At 46.9% G+C, this 20,117-nt stretch overlaps 1 long non-coding RNA gene across 34 annotated transcripts in view; it reads left to right on the top strand.

The window, feature by feature from the left end:
- Nucleotides 1-20,117, top strand: part of LOC101750578 — a 235,925-nt gene that overhangs the window by 118,548 nt on the left and 97,260 nt on the right. For 29 of the 34 annotated variants that reach the window (XR_005840634.2, XR_005840635.2, XR_005840641.2 and 26 more), the window contains exons 5-9: nucleotides 8,309-8,421; nucleotides 13,587-13,726; nucleotides 14,467-14,605; nucleotides 14,711-14,868; nucleotides 17,203-17,396. This is a non-coding gene — a long non-coding RNA (uncharacterized LOC101750578). The remainder of the gene's footprint in view (nucleotides 1-8,308; nucleotides 8,422-13,586; nucleotides 13,727-14,466; nucleotides 14,606-14,710; nucleotides 14,869-17,202; nucleotides 17,397-20,117) is intronic. The other 5 variants (XR_006931744.1, XR_005840625.2, XR_005840624.2 and 2 more) reach the window with 4 other exon arrangements.

Below are 20,117 nucleotides of genomic sequence, written 5' to 3'. Positions count from 1 at the left end.
GCACAGCAGTAATTTTCAGTGATTCCAGCAGCAGTTATACTGATTTTTCATCTTCTGATTTACAGTAACCTCCTTCCCCTTATCAAAAGGTTTTCCCACTCTTGAACATCGCTGCCTGACACGATCCTTGCACCCTGAAAGTCACATCCCCCTTGAAGGAAATCTGGTTGAATTAAACTGCGAGTATGTCAGAGCAGAGGCTGGGGGTTTAAAGATTGCTCACAGGGTACCAAATGTAAGGTTCTGCATGCAGAGCCCTTTCCAGATGGGAGAAATCTGGTGCAGCTCCCGGATCGATCGATCTGTCGGTTGCTACAGGAAAGCTTTATATCCTCATTGCCGTTATATCCGAGCCTGGTGCTCTCAAGAGGAGCTTAAGAGAGTTAAGCCCTCCAAACCAGCTCCTAACTCTCAATATACCGCTTGTGGCTGACACAGGCTTGGAGCTGGCGTTGGCTCTCCTCTGATGTTGTATTGACAAAATTAAATAGTCAAGCTTGGGCCTCAGGAATGGGGTGTCCACTCTTACAGTCCCTGAAGCAGGAGGAATCTCTAATTAGCAATACAGTGGAATAACGTTTGAAATCTTTCTCGTTCTTAGAGGATGTATGTAGCCATCTTAGAGGATGTATTGATGAAGATCTGTCTGTGAGATGTTGAGTGCGTATCTAAATACAGCTGGAAATTACAGGGTAATGAACAGATCAATTCAGCTGGTCAAAAAGCAGGGCTTCAATGTCTTTGACTGTGTAGTCATTAAAAGTGAATGTCATCTCTTGCAGTGTCATTAACCTACATGATGAAAGTTGGAATTTTTTTCTAGCAGGCTTCTGGGAATGATTATTCAGTGGGGAAAAATATATAATTCCTTGATAATCTAGAGCTGCTGGAGCTTTCAGTGAAATCTCTGAAGTATTGGCACAATGATGAATGGCCTCTTCTGGGATACAGAAATGTATGAGACATGAAATAAATCCTTCATGCATTGCAGGGTTTTGCTGTAGTGCTGCTTATCGTGAGGGTATTATGCAAATCTGGTGCCTATTTAAATCTTGACTCTCTCATCTGCAGCAGGTGTATTAGAGACTTGCTTTTCTCTGAGAAGGTTAATTTGTCAAATATTGACTCCTGGTTTCATCTCAAATGACTCATCGTTCCCATGAGTTACAGTCCAGATTCTGGCCCAGGTTCCTTCCAGCTCTGCTGTAGGTCCCTTGGGTTGGTATTTTAATGTCGACTTTCAAACAGTGAGTGCTTCTAGGTGGGGATGGGCAATGCAGCCCTTTCTACCTAAAAGCTCATAAAGGTGAAACTTTCAAGGACAGAAAACGCCATTGGTGACAAATGAGTGCCATGCAGAAATGTAGAAATCCTTGCAAATGGGATGAGCCCAAAGGATGCTTTTTGGGTTGTAAAAGGTTGCAAAAGCTGACTTTGTGTAGGTTTGGTTAAGCATACTGTCTAATGGTTGAGTCTGGGATGATAACCTGATGTTAATGGTGGTGAAAGCTGCTTTGTGAGATGTTCTCATGGCAGTCACCACCCGCTGGGTGACAATGATTCATGCCAGTGCTGGGGCGAGCAGCTTTGAGTAATGAAGTTGTAGGGTGGCTCTCAGAAACTCAAGGGTTCACGGATGGTTCACGGATGAAGATTGAAGCCACAGACTGCTATGTGCAGTTAATTGCTTGATGAATCAAGGGGATAAAGTGAGAAATGGTGCTGGGGGGTTTTGTGGTTTTCCATTGGTTCTGGTGAAGAGGAGGAGGAAAGTCAGTTTCATTCAGCTGCTGCTCTTAAAGCGTGTTCTGTCAGATATTGCAAATGGTTGGATAGGGCGAACTGAGAACTGTCCATCAAAACTGCTTCTCAGTTCTTAATTTTCTCCAAACTCATTTCACTTTCATCCGTGTTTTCCCGGGAGTCCCTTCTCCCCATCCTGCCTCTAAGCTCTTCCAATGAGCTAGATGTGAAAATGATGCTCCTTCCTGGCTCAGTCCCATCCAGTTTTGAGGTGGGTATCCCCCAAGCCCTCAAGCCAGAGAAGTCATTTCTCATGCAGATGGCCTCAGTGGTGTAGGAGGCTTGGAGCACACCCTGGGGCTGGATCCCAGCTGTTCTTTTGGAGGACGGAGCACCGAGAGCTCAGCCCCTCTTTTATTTTGCCTTTCCTAAGCAGTGCATTTCTGCCTGGGGAGTCGGTTGGGATATTTAAGGCAGAAAAACAAGCCTTGACTTGCCAAGATGACCCAGCGTAACCCACAGCCCAGGACCTCAGCTGTCTCAGACCCAGGTTTGGTGCAGCACAGCTGCGTGACCTTGGCTCGGATTTGCTGAGAACATTGCTTGTGAGCTGTGAGAAAGTCCATCGAATAATGCGTGCAAGATAGGAAAAAGAAAAACAAAGGGTGATTGTTGGGGTAACGGCTGGAGGAAAAAAAAATGAGGCAGCATCAAGATGGAGATGCTGCCTGTTCCAGGAAGGCCAACACATCCCAACATGGCTGATGGTCAGTGGTGAGCAGAGGCTCACTGGGTGTGCTAATGCTAGATCTAGTAGTAAATAACCCCCAGAAATCTTCTGAGCTTATTAATAAATAATTATTCTGTACCAGAAACTATCGATATCATGCTTACAGAGCTCTTTAAATGAGGTGGAAGGTGCCTGAGCATAAATGGCTCTGGGACAGTTGCTCCAGCCGTATATTAGTGGAAAATGATGTGAGAAAGTGCAATTGTTCATATTTTTTTATGGACATCAAGGATTTCCTCAGGCCCCGAGAAGGTCCTCAATGAGGGGATTTCAGCTGTCTTCCAGAATGGTTGTTCTCACTCTCAGCTTGTCATTTCTGGTTACTGAGGAGCAGCTGAGCTGCTTCTTTGAGGTGATGAGTGGGGACATCGTTGTGCAGAAAATGTGCTAGGAATTTGTAGCCATCCTTAAATTAAGGCTATGACAATGTCTTTGCTGTATGTAACCTACACTAGTGGTCCATTCTTATAAAATTGCCCAGGATGTTGCAGTGCAAATGGAAACTCCAGTGAATGGCCAAATTTTATTCTAGAGGGTCTCTGAAATAGAAGACAGCGGTGAAGTTATGGTTAGAATTCTGTTTAGGATGCTTAACCAGTCCGGCAGATGACAGTAGGGTACCTATTAGCTAGTAACACGTTATTTAACCCTAATAACTGATGCCTACTCCTGTGTTACTAGCTCTGGCCATGCTACCAATCTCTTCCTGGCCCTCCTTTAGCAGACTGAAGGATGGTGGCAGGGAGTGAGGGGGAAGTGGAAATGAGCAGATCCCAAACATGGCAGCGTTATGGGGCTGAGAAGGCTGTGAGTGGAGCTGAGCCAACAAATGAAAACAGAGGGAAAACCAGCTATGAAGAAATAAGATGAAAACAAAATGATGTGGGTGACAAGGTGTGCTCCATCCAGACTGTGTGCTCTTTCTCCTTATGAGCCGGTGTGTAAAATCCTGCATCCGCTAGGCCATGCCTGCTGGAGCAGATGATGTGGATGAAGGTGAATGAGCCCATGTGGTTACCATTGCTCCACTTCATCTAAAATCTGTCTTATGAGGGGAAGTGAGCTCAGCAAGCTGGGAGAGTGTTGTACCAGGGGCTGGGGGAGCGGGTGGAGGGTGAGAGGGGAGACGTTACACAACCCAGCTGGCACATGGGTGCGCTCAGTGACATCATTCTGAAGGATGGCTGGATCCTGCAATGTTTGGGTGTGCTCCAGCCCGTGTCGAGGACTCCAGCATCCTAATAAAGACTTGAGAGCTGCTATTTCTCCTTTTCTGCCTCTCCCTATGAATCACTCTTTTGTAGTCTTACGTGGTTTTTATAGTTAATGTGAACCAAGTGGCTCATGTAGAAGGGGAAAGGCTTTGCCAACCCGCTGCTTCCACGGAGGTGGAGATGTAAAGGCTGATTCTTTCTGTTCATGTTGATGGGCTCTAATTGCCAAGTGCCTGAGGAGCTCAGGGATACCACCTCCTGTAATCCAACCATTATGAACTATGCCCTGTGCACCCGCTTCTGGGCAGTGGCAAGTTGGCTTTGACTTCAGGGAAATTACAATGATTTGTACCAGTGAGGTATTTAACCACACTTCTTTGGAACGGATGCAGCTGCTGGCAGCATCTGGAGGTTTTCCCCTCCAAGTAATGTTATCCACTTTCTGGAGATAGGGGAGAGGTGCTAGAAGGCCGTGTGGGATGTGTGTGAAGCTTCTGTCCCTTTTCACCCTTGGCCTTCTCTTGTTAATCCACTTGAGCCTCCGTGGCCGTGTGCTGTGATGGCAGGTTGGGCTGGGATTGCTCTGGTTGTGGCGGCCGATACAAGACCATGGAATGGAATCTGGTGCTTGTCTGTCTGGGTTGTGTCCCTTGGCTGCCCGGCAACTGAAATCAGCTGGAGCTGTGAAACCAGTCACTGAGATTAAGTATTTGAGAGGCACGGAGGAATATGTGGTACAAAAGTCTTGTGTTCATAGCCACGCTCGCCCCTGGCTCTCTGCAGTTAAGGTATTACCCTTATTGAAGTTGTATCTCCAGCTGATATTTGAAGCAGAATTTACCATGAGGCTTCACCTCCTTGGGATTTTTAAGAAAGGGTAGAAAACAGGGCCTTCTTAGATGTTATTTAAGCTTAATGAAAAACCTCAAGGCTTTACTGATATGCTAAAAGCTAAGAGGTCAGCTTCATATTCAGAATTTATTTACCCAAGAGGTCTGGGTGATTTCATAGATCATAAAAACACAACTTCCAAAGCCATATTTCATTTCACAGCGGTGGTCTCTGCTGTAAGGTAAGGTCAGGTCAGGAATCTATTCTTGGGAGAGCCAGCAGCCCTGGAAGATCTGCTTTCAGATCTGCAGGGGAATGCCCTGATGTGCCCTAAACATTCTCTGCGAGGAAGCAGGAGCAGCCACGCTGGAGAATGAGACTGCCTCATACTCAGCTCCCATGGGGATGGAGGAACTCAACTGCTGCTGCCTCTGGAGACACATAAATGCATCTTTAGCATCTCTTGTGTTTGTCCGGGCTGCAGGAACGTGGGGCTGTCAGTAGAGGTGGTGGGAGGGTAGCATGGATGCTCGTCAGTGTTGAAAAGCTATGGAAGTGAGGTATTTGGTAATATTGGTAAGTGTGGCAAAGCTGATTGCTCTAATACCCTGAAGACAAGTTCTGCAATGCCACTCTGGTCACTTCTGGCCCCATACTGTCCCCTGTTCTGGTATCAGTCAATACAAGAAAAAACACGCTCCAGGCTTTCTCGCTTGAGGTGCTGCTGCATGTATTTTCTAGGCTGCAGATAAAGGCTACCTGCAGTGATCAGAAGTGCTCTTACTGTGAGAGAGGTGGCTGATGGATGCATGAAGCCACGTCATCAGCGTGATGAGATGTGAGCAGTATCTGAACGTGGCCCAGGGCTAACCTCAGTGCGGGAAGCTAGAACAGTAGAAGAGAGGCAGCATCAGAGAAGGAGCTTCAGCATACTGAAACTGGCTGTGCCAGGATTTGGTGCAGGAGAAAAATTAATTCAGTGCAAGATCAGAGGTCCTACTGCTGTCTGGCCTGGGGCTGCCCTGTAAGTCTCCTGTTCTACCAGTTATATAGTTTTTGAATATAATCCGTAGGAAAAAAAGCCCTTCATAAGCCTTGGGGATTGTTACCTACTTTGTTACCTGTTCTGTATCAATGCTATTGAAGGCTGCTGTACCAACCTGCCTTACACCCCAAAGCTTCTAAGTTTACAAGTGGGCACACACGGTGGCAGCATGCCCTTGTTGTAGAGGTCTTGCTCTGCTGCAAGGACTTAGAGGATTCCTTCTTCTCCCTGCTAGGCTGCCTGCGTCTCCACACGTGTGTTGGTGATGGTGGGAGTGAGGATGGGCTTAGAAAGGAGCGATTGTTCCAACCTGCTGGAAGTGGAGGAAGTGGGAACTGATGGCTAATTAACTTAGCACTCAGCACGGCTGCTGTCCCGTGAAAACAGCAACAAGTGTGATGGATCCCTACAGAATTGGCTTTGGTCTGGAAATGAGAAGAAATTGACTGTGAGGGAAAAGGTAAATGACAAGGAAAAAAATCTTTCTGCAAGGAAAAAACATGTCGGGGAAAAAGGAAGGAAAGGAGGACCAGTTGTTGCTGTTGTTTCATGGATTTCAGTCCTTTCCTTCTATAGGTAACTCTTTTCTGGGCTGGGGAGTTGTAGCTTTCTTGACCCTCCCCATCTGTGACCACAGGATCAGCCTTCTTGCCTTTCACTGCACCTTTTGCAATTGCATGATATCCCCTTTAAGGTGAGGGAATGTCTCCTTGCAGCGATCAGGATGCAGGGGAAGCACAGACTTACTGTGATGTAATGACGTTCTCTGGTTTGTTCTTTCCTCGTAATAGTTTCCTGTGATGGATTTTTTTAATTGCTACTGTGTAATGAGCTCGTGGTTCACAGATCCATCTGTCACATCCCCAAGGTATTGCTCCTGTGTGGTATCGGTCAGCTCGGAGCGCATCATTTTCTATAGGAAGTTTGGATTTTTTCCCCCTTTGCGAGTCCCTTTACATTTGTCTGCATCAAACTTCATCTGCTATTTGATGACCTGTCACTGTATCATAAACTTGTTTTGCAGTTCATCCTGATGCTCTCAAAATTAGCATCGTCGGCAGACTTCCTCACCTGGCTGCTCGTGCCCTTTTCCAGGTCATTTGTGAGCATCCATTTTTAATGGCACAGATCTCTCCAGGGCTCCCATGCTGCCCTTGCTCCATTGCAAGAACTGACCATTTATTCCCAGTTTCCTAGCTCTTAACTGGGATATATCCTTGCAAGGGCTTCACTTCTCCTGTATTGGCTTAGTTTCCTAAATGACCTGAGTCAGTGTTTTCTGAAATATATTTCAAGAAGCTGTTGTTGGCTGAAATTTGCATCTTGCCTGAAAACAAGGTAAAAAGAAGATAAAAACACCAAAAAACCCTATTTTTTATTCATCCAATGAGGTTTCCCCTCTCCTTCCTGTGTTTCACCACCTGAAGACTTTTGAGAGTAAATACATTTGGTTCAGTGTGGGGAATCTCAAAAACTCTTCTGGGAAGAGAAAATTGTTTCCTCACTGCTCTTCTACTGGTAAATAAATGCACTCCAATTGAGCTGTGCTTCCACTTCTCGCTTTCCATTGCTTGTTTGGTTATGTCTGACTCAACATGGCCATGCTGGATAAAACTGAACGTGTTTTAAACCAATGTGACTGTGTGCATGTTCAGAATTGCCTTGGCATGACTGTAGCAGTATGAAGGTTTGCACTGGTACAGCTTATTTTCCCCACACGGAGATAACTCTGCCGGTATAAAACACCAAGCGATAAACATTTATAACTGAATTCACATCAGGAGGTTTGTGGGTGTGCAATTAAGTTAATTTTGTACTGCTTCCTAATGGAGGTCAGGAGCTGGAAGTCCCTTTTGAGCTCGTGTGCAGTTGAGGGTCATTTATGGCATTCTGCAGCCACTGTGGGAATGCCCGCCCATCCCCCTGAGGCCTCTGGGCCTAAAACTCCTGGGGTTTGCACATATTTTCTTCAGAATTTTCCAAAAACTGTTCTCCAGAGCCCCTCTGAAACGTCAGTGCCAAGTTTTGGCAAGAAGGGAGCGCTTTTATTGCCATTATAAACCCAGAAAATATGTTTTATATAAAGCAAGTGCCCCAGACCTTTGGGTCCAGCTGCGCTAACAGCCCTACCTGACTTCCAGGGCACGTCTCCATGAGAGACTCCCAAACAGCAAAAAGAAAACAATGGGGAATTTACAGTGTAAAACCAGCCCAGTAATTGTATTAACAGTCCCTTCTATGCAGAATCAGGCTCCCAGCTGTAGCTGGAAGCCATAAAAAGCATGCCATTAATTTTATGAAGAGAAGTAGCCATTCTAGGCCTCTGGAAGCTCTGGAGTCTGTAAAGATAAGGAGATGGACTTCTTCCAGCTGCAGGAGCTCTGTCTGGAAATGGGTCTGCACGCACGGTGGCTGTGGGGCTGCCATGCCGTGGGCTGTGCTCCCAATGCAGTGCAACCCTCCGTGCTGCGCTGCCATGAGCAGCACCAGAAAGGCCCAAGATGGGATAAAATCTGACCTTAACTTCAAAATGCCCCGCTCTTGACTTGTCTTTGCTAGCTGACTGTCTAGATTTCATAACCACCACCAATTTGCTGTTAAATTAGCCATTTGTACGATCCTGGATGATTTGTTAGGCCTTATTGAACAGCAGCTTTTTTTTTTTTTTTTTTCATTTTTTCTCAGAGATGACTTTTCACACCATCAAGGCCACTTTCTCAGCTTATTGACAGCTTTATGAGCGCTGTTGGAAGAGCCCCAGCTTCGTTCCTCGGCTCCGGCTTTCCGTCGGGCGAGAGGTAGGTTTTTAATTAGGGCCTGAGAGCCTTTGCTTTGCTCCAGCATTCCCCAGGTACGGAGCCATACACTGGCCTTTCTATAGTTAATCACTTTTCCAGACTTCAGCCCACTGAAATTAGGTGGGCTTTTGGGTCAAATGTTTACCTGGCTGGGGGCCATCTGAAGAACTTTGGGCCGACACATCTGCGTTTGGCATGTGTCTGCATGCTGGCTTTGCTCACCAATTAATGTATGCAAAAAAGAAAAGAAAAGAAAAGAAAAAAGTAGAATCAATCTTGCACCACTTATAAAAATGTCCTATTTTCAAGCTAATTCCTGCACACATAAAAAAAAAAAAAAAAACACCCCACAAGTCTTTGCTGATTTCCCCCCCTTCCCTCTTGCCCAGGTTTATGGCTGTGTCTTTCTTATTGCTTTGTACTGGAGTAGCTCACATTCACACCAGTTCCTCTGGCTCACTTTCAGATCTGTTTATGAGAGTTTTAAAGTTTTATATTTGTGGTTACGTTTAAACTCCTCATCATCGTTACAGTCCTAGGAAGCCAATGCCTTCCTCCTCTGAAGGGATGACTGCAGCTTTATTTTGTACAAGGTGGAAGTGGAGCTGTGATGGAATGGTCACTGCCAGTCCCTGTGCAGAGCAGAGCAGCATTGTTGCTGGCTGACATGATGCTGTCATAATGTCCCTGACCTTAAGAAAGTGTCCCTAACGCAAACCAGAGGGCATTTGTAAAGCTGGGGATTTGTCCTCAGGCTAAAGCTGTTGTGGCTGTAGGGGTTACTTCTCCCAGCTCTTTGTCCACCCTTTCCAAGTCCCCCAGCAAAGCTGTTCTGACCTGTTCCAGTGCAGGAAGGAGCTGCAGTTTGTGCTGGTAGTATGGTGCAGTCAGGGAGGCAGTGCTGATGGGCAGCTGGAGGTGGTGAGGAAGTGAGGATGCAGCAGGAGGAGGGAGATGGGTGCAGTCACCAGCCAGGGTGGTCCTGTCCTTGTTGCTGCTCCCATGGAGGGATACTCTGGTTTGTCCTGTAGGGCTCCATATGGTGACGGGAATTGCCTAGCTGACTCTATATCTGTAAGTACAACTACATGCTTCAAAGGATGCTGTGATGGGAAGAGATGGAGTGGCAGATGCCCTTTGTGCAGAGGCATTGCATGAAGCCTACAAAAATGTGATTTTAGATCCTTTCCAATTTTTTTTTTTTTTTTTTGCAAGTATTTATTGCTGTGCATATTATCTGGTTCACCTGGAGCCTGGAGAAGACCTACCACAGCGATGGGCAAAAGGATGAGCATCTGCAGAGCTCATCTTGCCCTCGGGGCGTGGAGCGGCAGTCAGGTGGTTGCAGGCTCTGGGTGTGCTGGAGATGGGCCACCCGTCCAACGCCTCGCATCAGTGGGCTGAGCTCCTACCCACAGTGTTATCTGATCCCTGTAACCCAGAAAGGAGCTGGTCAGGAATGTCTGGGAAATGCAGGTCTCAAGAAATCCAGGTTTTTAAATGGTGATTAGTGAGAGAGAGATCATTATAATCTCAGTTCCAGGAATGCGTTTTTTCAAAGAGATGCTGTGTTGCTTTGAAATTATCAGTTATTCGCATTAAAACATAAAGCATGTAAGGCTGTCTCCCCATTTAACAGAAAATGATTTGATTTTAGATGAAACAAACACTGACATCTGCTCCATTCCTTCGGTATTGGCTCAGGCAATATTGCTGATTTCTTTTTCCAGTGTTAAGCTAGAAGGGAAAATATTTTGTGTTGAAGAGCATCAGGAGCTGGGGAATGTCCTACCCAGCTGTCGTTCTCTTTCTCCTTTTGGTTCCTTATCCTCTTGCCCTGAAAGTGAAGACTGCTTCTCTCTGATGTGTGCCAGTTGTTGGTGAGAAGAGCAGGATGGGCAAACTGGGATAAAGGAGAAAAAGGCTGCAGAAGGGGGAGATGAAGGAGAGAGACCTGACTTGCTTTGAGATTATTTGCGCTGATTCTTCAAAACTAATTGCAGATGTTGGCCCATAAAGTCTTCCAAACTATTTATTTCCCTGAAGTCAACTCACCGCTTTCCTCCTGTTCCCAGGGAACAGTGATAAAGGAGAGGTTCTTTTTTTCCCCCTCCACTGAGGGCAGATTGTGAGTGCAAAGTGATCACAGGAGCTCAGCTCTCTGAAACCCAGCCTGCGCTCTGCATGCAGCAGCATGAGAGTGATACGTCTCGATAATGCCAGTGAGTGTTTAATGGCATTAAATGTGTTTGTTCAGGGATTAGAGCAAAAATCCCCTCATCTTCCAATAGGGGGAAAAGAGCTCTTTTTTTTTTTCTTTTTTTTTTTTCTTTTCCTTCAGAGATTGCTTTGTGCCTGGTAGGCTGCAGCAGAGTGAATAAGCCACAGTTACTGACAGCTGAACTCCACCTCTCCAGGGAAAGCCAGCATGCTGCATTATCTTTGTTCCAGATCAGGATGCAGCAAACCATGCTTGGAAATCCTCTGCTCCGTCCCCTGGTGCTGGCCGAAACCCCTCTGTTTCCAGTGTGCTGGTTGCTCTTCTTTCAGCCTTTGCCCACCTGTGTTGTCTGCTGCTGCACCAGTTCCCACTGATGCTTTATTCCCAGCTTTTCACATTGCTCCATTGGGCTGGGGGTGGTGGGGAAGCTCCATCATGGACTGATCCTCCAGGAGTGGACCAAAGAGGAGTTGTGTTCACCACCCATGACTTGGAGCAGCTCTGCTGAGCATCCCTGCTCAGATCAGAGGAGATCTTTGCACCCAAATGTAGCTGAAAAATACCTATCTGAAGTGCAGTGCTCTCTGCTCCATGTCTTCCAGCAGGATTTAACCTGCCTTAAAAGAAGGAAGTTTTTCCTTACTTTGGCAGCAACAGAGAGAGGTCAACTTAGTGGATAGAACCCATGAGTTTGCCAAGGAAATGGGACTCTTCTCTCCCCTAAGATACCCAGTCTGTGATGTGCAGAAAAGCTCTCCTTCTTGGGTCGGATGTGATGAGAGAATCCTGGGCACGGGGGGCTGCACGAGAAGCAGTTGCTTTCTGCACAACAAGTGTTAGTAGCTCTTAGAGGTGATCAGTTTTGTCAGCAGGGCTGGCACTCCTGTTCCCAAATGGGAGATCTTCAGAAGGCCGTTGGGGTTGATATGGTTGAGTTGGAAGTGTGCACGTTCTCCTTCTGTAAAAAGGAAGTACAAAAATAGCTCCTGTTCTTTTCTTTTTGGTGTTGTCAAGAAAGGGCTTTCCCACCAAAATCAATCCTTTGACGTACAAATAGCTGTTACCATTTTCTTAGTAGCAATCCCCGCTCGTGTTCCATCCGTCACCTACACACAGGGCTGTGACTGCAGAGCCCTTGCTCTTGCTGGGGATATCTGTGCTCCTGTTGGTTTCTCTGCAGTGTTCTCCTGCTATATTTCTTTTCAGGTTTAGATCGTGCCTTAGGGGGTTTCACTGAGGATTGAGTACATTTTGGGACATGTACATGCCACTGTGTGATGGAGATCAGGATCAGCAGTTTGTAGGAGGGACTCTGCTATTGATTTGCTGCTGCAACAACAGAGCTGGGACCTGCTTTGATAAATCTGACTGGAGGCAACAGGCACTTATTTGTGTCCTCATATGAGCACCTAACAGACAAATAGCCACACTTACTCCAAAGCTCCTGGGTTGGGTAGGGCTGGTTAAGTGGAGTTGACCCTAAATCATGGCTATCTCTGCCCCCAGGGGGTGCAGCAGTGGGGTGAGATCTGCCTTTTCCTGGATTATTGCAGTGTAATCCTCCTGCTGGGAGGAGAGGAGGTACGAGGGTGGAAATGAGACCTCTCAGATCTGGATGATGTCAAACCCAATGAGAGCAAAAGCTCTGTCCCAGTGTGCAGCCCAGGGCTGTCCAAACCCTCACCCTGCTGTGGAGCCGAATGCTTCCAGCTCTCTGGAAGTGCCAGTCCAGCTATAATCTGGGGTGTCCAGCACCATTTTCCTATCAGTCGTGGGATAAAACGAGATGCTTGGCTCCATAGCCATGGCAGGCAACTCCTGGCAAAGCATCCTGAGCCTCTGCGAGCTGATTGCTGGCAGTTCCCAAATTGCAGTGCCTAATTCTGTAGTTACAATTCAACCTCTGCGGTAATCGTTACGTGCAGGAAAAAGAGACCTCTCATTTTATTCTGAGCGCACTATTAACGGGAAGGGGATTTTCTGTTGTGTTTTGTCTTGCCAACATCGCTAATGAATGTGTAAACACCTCCTGGCATAGATTTACCAGTTTACTGAGGTTGGAGTTCGCGCTGCTAACGCTCCTCCCTGTACGAAGCACTCTGTTCGTTAACCTTGGGCAGCCACTAATTAGTGGGTCACTTGCAGGTCAGAGGTGTGTTTGTGCTGTGCTTCTTGGCTGGCTGTTGTGTTATTACTGTGACTGTAAGTGCCACATGCGGCAGGCTTGCAGAGTGTGTTTGGAAGGCTGGCTGTGCAATTAGAGTGCGTTATCCCAGAGCAGAGGATGCCAGGTGACGTTCAAGAGGCAATAAAAGCAATGATATCTTTCCTGCTTCCTATGCAACAAATAGAGTGCTGCTGAGGTTCAGTGGTTCAAAACGTTCAGCTGTTGCTGTTTTTAGCAGATTTGGGATGTTTCCTCTTGGAAAAATAGCTCAGCAGCCCCGCATCCATTCATCCCAGCATATCCTACCCTTGGGTTGGCCACAACTGCACAGCGTACGCAGCTAAGCAGCACTGCTTATGGCAGAGACTCAGAGGACGTGAGTTGGGCATGAAGACATAACCATGAGCTTAGTAGAATAACGAGTTGTTAAAATATTTTGCTTTCCTTTCATTTGCCCTCAGTTTTCCTGGCGTTTGCTGTCTTCCTTTCCAAGCTTCTTCCCTCTCCACTCCTTTTCAGAGAGTTCTGTGGAGGTGTTTCTGCTTGGCTGAAGTTCTGAAGAGCAGCATTCTTTCTCACACCATCGCGTGACTCCTCCTGGGGCCATCGTTGGTCATTAAACATGTTGAGAGCTCTGCCTTTGCTCTTGACACAACGTTAAGAATGTGATGAAACTGCGTGGAAACAAATAGATTGTAAATAAGCTTGTTCAGTAAATATGCACAAACTGGTCTGGCTACATCCAGATGTTCTGGCTTTGTCTCTTCTGCATTGCAGGGCTGGGAGGTCCCTGAGTGATTGCACCTGGACGTGTGTTACCTGCTGCTTCTCCACCCTTGAGATGTATGATCACATCAGGACAACTGGTCAGGATGTGCTACAGAGCAGCATTTTTAGTCTCCTTGACTTAGCAGAAAGTGAGTATAAATAAAACATACTCCTGGTGACATTTTAGTTTGCTTTTCAGTAGCGGAAGTGACTGCAAAAACCCGTGTAGCCATGGAGAATTGGGCTTTTCATGTTTTATCTGCAGCCTCAATGTGCCTGTAAAAAAAAATATTCCCCTAAACGCAGGGAAGAATTGGGATAGGAAGCTGAGAAGTTTTGGAGGAAGAATGCATAAAATGCAGACAGAAAGGAGGCTGAAATATGAACATGTGAGACGCTCCAGAGGGTCCCCAAGGCAGCTCAGGAAAGCTCCAGATCCCGTTTAGTTTGTGAAATGAATTAGAAGAGGAACGAAGTTTATTCTGTGCTGTGTTGCCATGTTGTTCTGTACTTAGGAAAAAAAAAAAATCAAAATCAAACACAAATGCACAAAGAAAAGACCTGAAAAGCCAAAAGTCCCCATTCCAGTTGGCTTCGGGCCTCAGCAAAGAAGTTACAGGCTGCCCGGCTCCCATAAGGCCCTGCGTGCTCGAGTGTGGGAGGGAGCGATGGAACTTACTGCCCTAAAACTGGGGGCGAAGGAGTGAATTAAAAGGACAGGAAGAAAAAGGCACCTCACAGCATGGAGACACTTGCTCTGTCTCTCCTGTCTGTAGCTGATGTGTTGAGGAACAGAAGCAGCCGAACAATGAGGAACAGACTGTTCCCATGTCGGACGGGAAGTGCATGAAATCCCATGAGTGAGTCTGTGCTTTCTAATGATTTCCAGATGGCATCCTAGCCCCAAAGCGTTGTGGTTGTCTGGATACACGTTCACACGTTGCAAGGCTTCTACAGAAAATCAGAGGATCTCCTTTAAAGTCGTACCTTGGCCTGAACCACGAGCCTTGGATGTAAAGCTCCATGTGGTAGGTTTGGCTTTCCCTCCACCGAGGGACCTTAGTGCTCAACCTAAGGAAAAATGTACTTTAGATGATTGTACAGAATTTGCATTTTTGGCCATTTTCCACCAGGAGCTCTATCCAAACTGTGGAGTGTACGTGGATTTCCAGAAAGCTTTTGTCAAGTTTTCACATCAAAGGCTCTGGCTGTAAGTTACGGCAGGAGGTGAAGGCGGTCCTCGTAGCTGGCTGAGGGGTAGGAATCACAGCATCATAGCATGGAATACATGGTAAGCTCTCCTGGTGGAAAAAGGTTGTAGCAGAATTCCCCACGGAGGAAGTAGATGAAGTGACATATTTTGCAGATGATAGAAGCATGTAGGGTAGTCAGCATTAATGCCTGTTGGAACAAGTTGCAGGAGGATACGATGATAAGGAAGAGTGCCTGCCTCCACCCAAAAAGGTGAGACACACAGCAGTGTGCTGTCATCAGGAGAGGTGAGAAGCCTTCTCCACGTTGCATTAAACCACAAACCCTTAAACTGCCTTTTGTGCAGGTAGAACTTTGAATCTTGGGGAGGAAGGACCACGAGGTGGAGCGCTGTTAAGTGGTGCCCATTGGCCATTCCTGCAGCTGCCATGCTGTAAGATGGAAACTGCAAAAGGCCAAGTGCAAATCTCAGAGTCCTAATGTGCCAATTATCTTTCTGACGATTACATGTGGATTTCATTAGCTAGCTAAATGGTACCTATTACAGAATCTCACCAGCTGCAGGGATTTCCAGTAGGAAACGTGAGATGGGAAATGCTGACAAATCTCCAGTTCCCAGAGGCTCTCTGGAATTCATGCAGATGAAGTGCAATAAGGGCAGCCCTCAGCATCTTGCCCTGGCTCCGTGCAGTCGCATCTCTTTGGAGCCAGGAGGGGCGAACTGTGCCCATGGCTGTGCCATGACCGTCAATGCATACCTGGTATCCTGCAGCTGATGTGGAATAGGAGGAGAGAGCGGATCAGGATGTTATCTTAGGGCAATCTGGTGATACTTGCCATCTCTGAAGAGCCTTGGCACCTTTTTTTTTTTTCCTGTAGTTTCAGCATTATACAGAGTAACTTGAGCTTGTAGGTAATGGGGAAATCCCTGCAAGGACCTTATTTGAGTGAATGCTGCTCCAGATGGTGAAAACGCCCAGGATGGATTTGATTTTTTTGTGGTCTTTCTGCCATGCAAGCTTTTCACAATGTCTCCCTCAGTGCAAATATTTACTGCTTTCTTCATCTTTGACCTTGCTCTTTCAAGGAACTCATCAAATTGGAATGGTGAAAGAAAGGAAGGGGGGCTAATGAGCTGGAGAAGGCTTTTGTGATGACTCCTGTGGTGCTCTTTTGCCATCCAGCCTTGTCCTGTTGAGCTCAACTGGATGCTTGGTGTCTTCCTGGAATGACCCCACAGCCTCAGAGGCTGATTTCATAACTTGCATGCCCTGGTGTCAGGATGCACACCATCTCCTACAGTACGACCCCTGTAGCCCAGCAGTACAGGAACGCTACAGGAAGGTGCATTGTCCACTGGTGTTGGGTCCTGCAGGAACATGCTGGGCACTCTCTGTGTAGCTCTTTGGGTGCTCAGCACTGGTTCTCCAGCTGCCTCTTGGAAGCAAGGCTCTTCCAGATGGCTGCTGAGCTCCAGCCAGCGTGCTCTAGATACCAGTGCCTTAAGCAAGCTTAGGGTGGGGGTTTGTAGATAAGAATGGGCAGAGAGGATATCTGCAGGAATGACTGGTAAGCAGGCTGCCTCAGGGCTTGCAGCTTTCCTCAGCCCTGAAAAATTGCAGTGGGGAGCGGGCAGGGTGTGTGTGGGTGTTTTCAAGATGATCGATATGATTTGAGGGCAAAGATCTGCCCCACACAGCGTGCTTTAGTTGCAAAGCAACTTTTCGTATTAGACATCTCTTCAGGACATCACAGGTTGTGCTAAGTAGTCTTGTAAGGCTCAGAGCATGGATGCTGTCTTTAGGATGCGACTGTAGAAGAGTCCGGGTCCCTGTTTTCCACTCCCTTTGACTATGTTCCCCTTCCCCATAAAATGTTCTGTGGTTTCTGTGCTTGTGGAGTTTCTCCAGCACGTTGAGTAATGCCTGTGAGCCCAGCTATCGTCTGGCCAACGCATCATCAGGGGGACAAATTAAAAATACATACATACCTTCCTGGTCAGTCTACAAATACATCTTTACCTGGGACACTTCCTGTGCAATGGGAGAAGTGAAAGCAACAGGGATCCTGACTCTGAGTGCTGAACCACAGTTAACACAAGTTAAAGAAATAAATAAGTCAATTAAGGGAAGTGTGACCGTCCAACTGAGTGGCCATCCCTTTAAATGAGAAGCATTTACCATTTGGCAGCAATAGATGCAGACAGCTCTACACATCTGATTCTGGTTTTATACATGGCTGTGGATGCGCCAGACCCCATCATGTCTCTGTGGGGCACCTCCTCCATCCCAGGGGTCAGGTGTCTCAGTGTTAATTGTCTGGAAAATCCAATCAAAAGCTGCCTTTGATGACCTGATGATCCTTGTAGGTCCCTCCCAACTCAGAATGTTCTACAATTCTATGTTTCTTACAGTGACAGATGGCTGCGGCTGGGATGGAGCCGTTCCTTTCCCTGCTCAGAAGAGGGCAATCAGCAAAACCTCAGGGCAGCTCCAAGGGACATGAGAGTCTTGCTTTACACACGCACAGAGCAGCCCTGGAAGGAGTGAAATGAAGAACTGTCAAGGAAAGTTGGAGGAGTTGTGCTGTCCCAAGCGTGCAGGCACGGTGAGTGTGTTCAGACAGATCTTGAAGCTGAAATGTAACATGCTATAACGAGAACTTAGGCATGTAAAATTCCCACTGAGGCCTCATATACACAACATGCACCTTTGGGGTTATGCTTATAGGGAGAGATGATGTCCAGTGGGCATATGTGGGAGGTGGTTTCCTAACAGTTAGCAACTCTTGTGCTGAAATCAATGGGAATGGAGGTCTGAAACAGTGAGTGTTGGGTGGTGTCACTCCTTCTGTGTTTAAGAGCGAAGATGTGGAGACTCAGCAGAGTGCAGAATGGAAAAACAGTTCAAATTGCATTTGGTCTTTGAAATACAGATAATCTTGCATGTAGCTGCCTGGTAGCATGTACCTGCTGTGTGGCATGGTGTGTAATTGCAGTGTTGGTAGTATTGTATGTAGATGTTAATGTTACAGATCCAGGGTTATAGATCTAGAAGATGTATCTCAGGCATCTGATCTTAAAACAGTGACACTGCTGCTGTATCTCTGTCTGCCATCCCACACCACATATGCAGAAGCAGTCACTGTGCACACCCCATGGACAGCCCAGCAATCTGTAAGCTGATTTATCGTATCCCTTTGATCCCCTCCCTGGACCAGTGCTCGCCAAGACCTTCCTACAGGCAATGCTTGTGTTGACCTAGACCTGCCCACAGCTTCAGCCAGCTGCCATTTCGAGAGCCAAACTGCCTGGGGAATCCTGCTTCCACCGTGGCTCCAAAGAAAAATATCTTCCCCGCATTACATTGATTTAAACAGCACATGCAGTGTTTGGCTTTGGTTCAATGGCAGACTAAAGGTCCTCTACATTATAAACTATCAGGGCTAGAAAGATTTGCTCTATAAATGGCTCCGTATGCGTACGCACTGTATATATATTATGGATCTGCTTATGTCATGGAGCACTTCAAATATCCCTTAATAAAATAATAGACCCCTAGGTAGCTGTATATACTGGCAGAAAGTTGTTCAGCCCTTTGGAGCCATGGAAAATGTTAGTGCTCCCAAACAGTTCTTCTTTTCCTCAGCGTGGGTAATTAAAACCTCGGGACATCCTGGATCTCAGTGCAGGCTGCGATGCGCCGTGGTCCTGAACCTGATGGGAACACTTTGTGGCAGAAATGGCAGCTGTTTAAAGGGAATGAAACGGGCTTGCTTGTCTCCTGGCTGGACCTGGAGACTGATGAGCAGAGAGGAATTGGTTCCGAGCTTTGCATACAGGGGCTGGGACATGGGATGTCATTGGTGGTTTCACACTCCTCAGCGTTAAGCTGTTGTTGTGGTTGGAGATGTGGTTCCAGCGGTGAGATCGACCCCCAGGGCAGTGCTCGTGGCTCTGTGTTACACCACGCTGGGGAATGGGTTTGGTCCTATCTGCGTGAATGGACCCGTGAGGATAAAGCTTTGCCTTGTAGTTAAGTGACGCCATCCTGTCCTCACACGGTTTTGGGGATGGGGCCCTTTAGGATCCATAAGGATGGCAGCGGTCTGCCCAACTCCTGCAACCTTTTGTCTCTGCTGCCTAAAAGCACGGGGCAGCTTTTGTCCAACAACAGAAAGCAAAAGATTGACGGCCAAGCTCTGAGCACCTCTCCGCCCTGAATTTAGCTTTCCGTTCGCCTTTAATTTATTATTTGCAGTTAATTTAATCCATATTGAGCTGCCTCAAAGAGAAAAAAGCTCTAGATTTGGTGAAAAATAATCTATTTTTAATTATTTCTGATGTAGAACACTAGCCCATAAATAAATTCCACTGCTACCCAGTGGTTTTTTTGCCGTCAGAACTGTCTTGCTGGAATCAATAAACAGTTGATTAAAAACCTTGTTATTTAATATATTCAGTAACCCTAATCTATTCATTAGAAACTTAATCACTTTCATGTCACCAGCTGCTGTGATGGAGAAAAGAGCTGTAGCTAATTATTAGCAATTTTACAAAGCTAATATTGAATTTCTAATGGGTCCTCTGTGGCCTCTATTTCAAGCAGTCTGTGTATCCCACAAACATGTGTTCTGGCTCTGGGCAGGGCCAAGCAGCTCGGCCTCATGGATAAACTCGAGACTTAGGATCCCAGTGTCCCATCCTGCGGGCTTCCTGGGGAAGGGACGTGGAGCTGCTGTCCCTGCTGCTGCCTGTGGTGCCAGCCGCTCTGCCAGGAGCTCGGTGTGATTCCTCCTTGGTTGGTTTTGTGCTTTGAGCTGCTGGTTTAGCTCGGGTGCTTCCTGTTGTACCGTGGAGAGGTGGAATCTCTTATGGGGTGCAAAGCTGGACGGGGTGGTGTGTGTGCTTCTGTGCACACCAACGGAAGAGCCACAGCAGGGCTTGTGCTGCTGAGCATTGGTGGAGTTGTTCAAGAATAGAATAAATATGCATGAAGCGTTTGTTAAACCATCCAAAGCTTCCTATGGATGATATAAAAGAGAACATCCTTGGCTGGGATTGTGTAGGGGATGAGCATCGCTGTGCTCAGTGCTGTGGTGTGGGAAATGTCAGAGCAAGTGATGGGCTCAGGCAGGGAGCATCATTCCCAGCAAGGATGAATGCTTCCCACCTTCTCCTGGGGCTCTTTGCTGTCTGTGCCCATCACTGGAGCTGGCACACGGGCTGGATGGAGCCCTGGCTGTCTGTTTGGCTGTCCTGAGTGCCTCCTGTGCCTTTCCAGGTTTGTGGTCTTTGCAGCGCTTTGTGTCAGGACATAATTTGAGACT

Source organism: Gallus gallus, chromosome 18 (genome assembly GCF_016699485.2).
Source record: "Gallus gallus isolate bGalGal1 chromosome 18, bGalGal1.mat.broiler.GRCg7b, whole genome shotgun sequence".
Classification (NCBI taxonomy): domain Eukaryota; kingdom Metazoa; phylum Chordata; class Aves; order Galliformes; family Phasianidae; genus Gallus; species Gallus gallus.
This window is presented reverse-complemented; position numbering and strand designations above follow the sequence as displayed.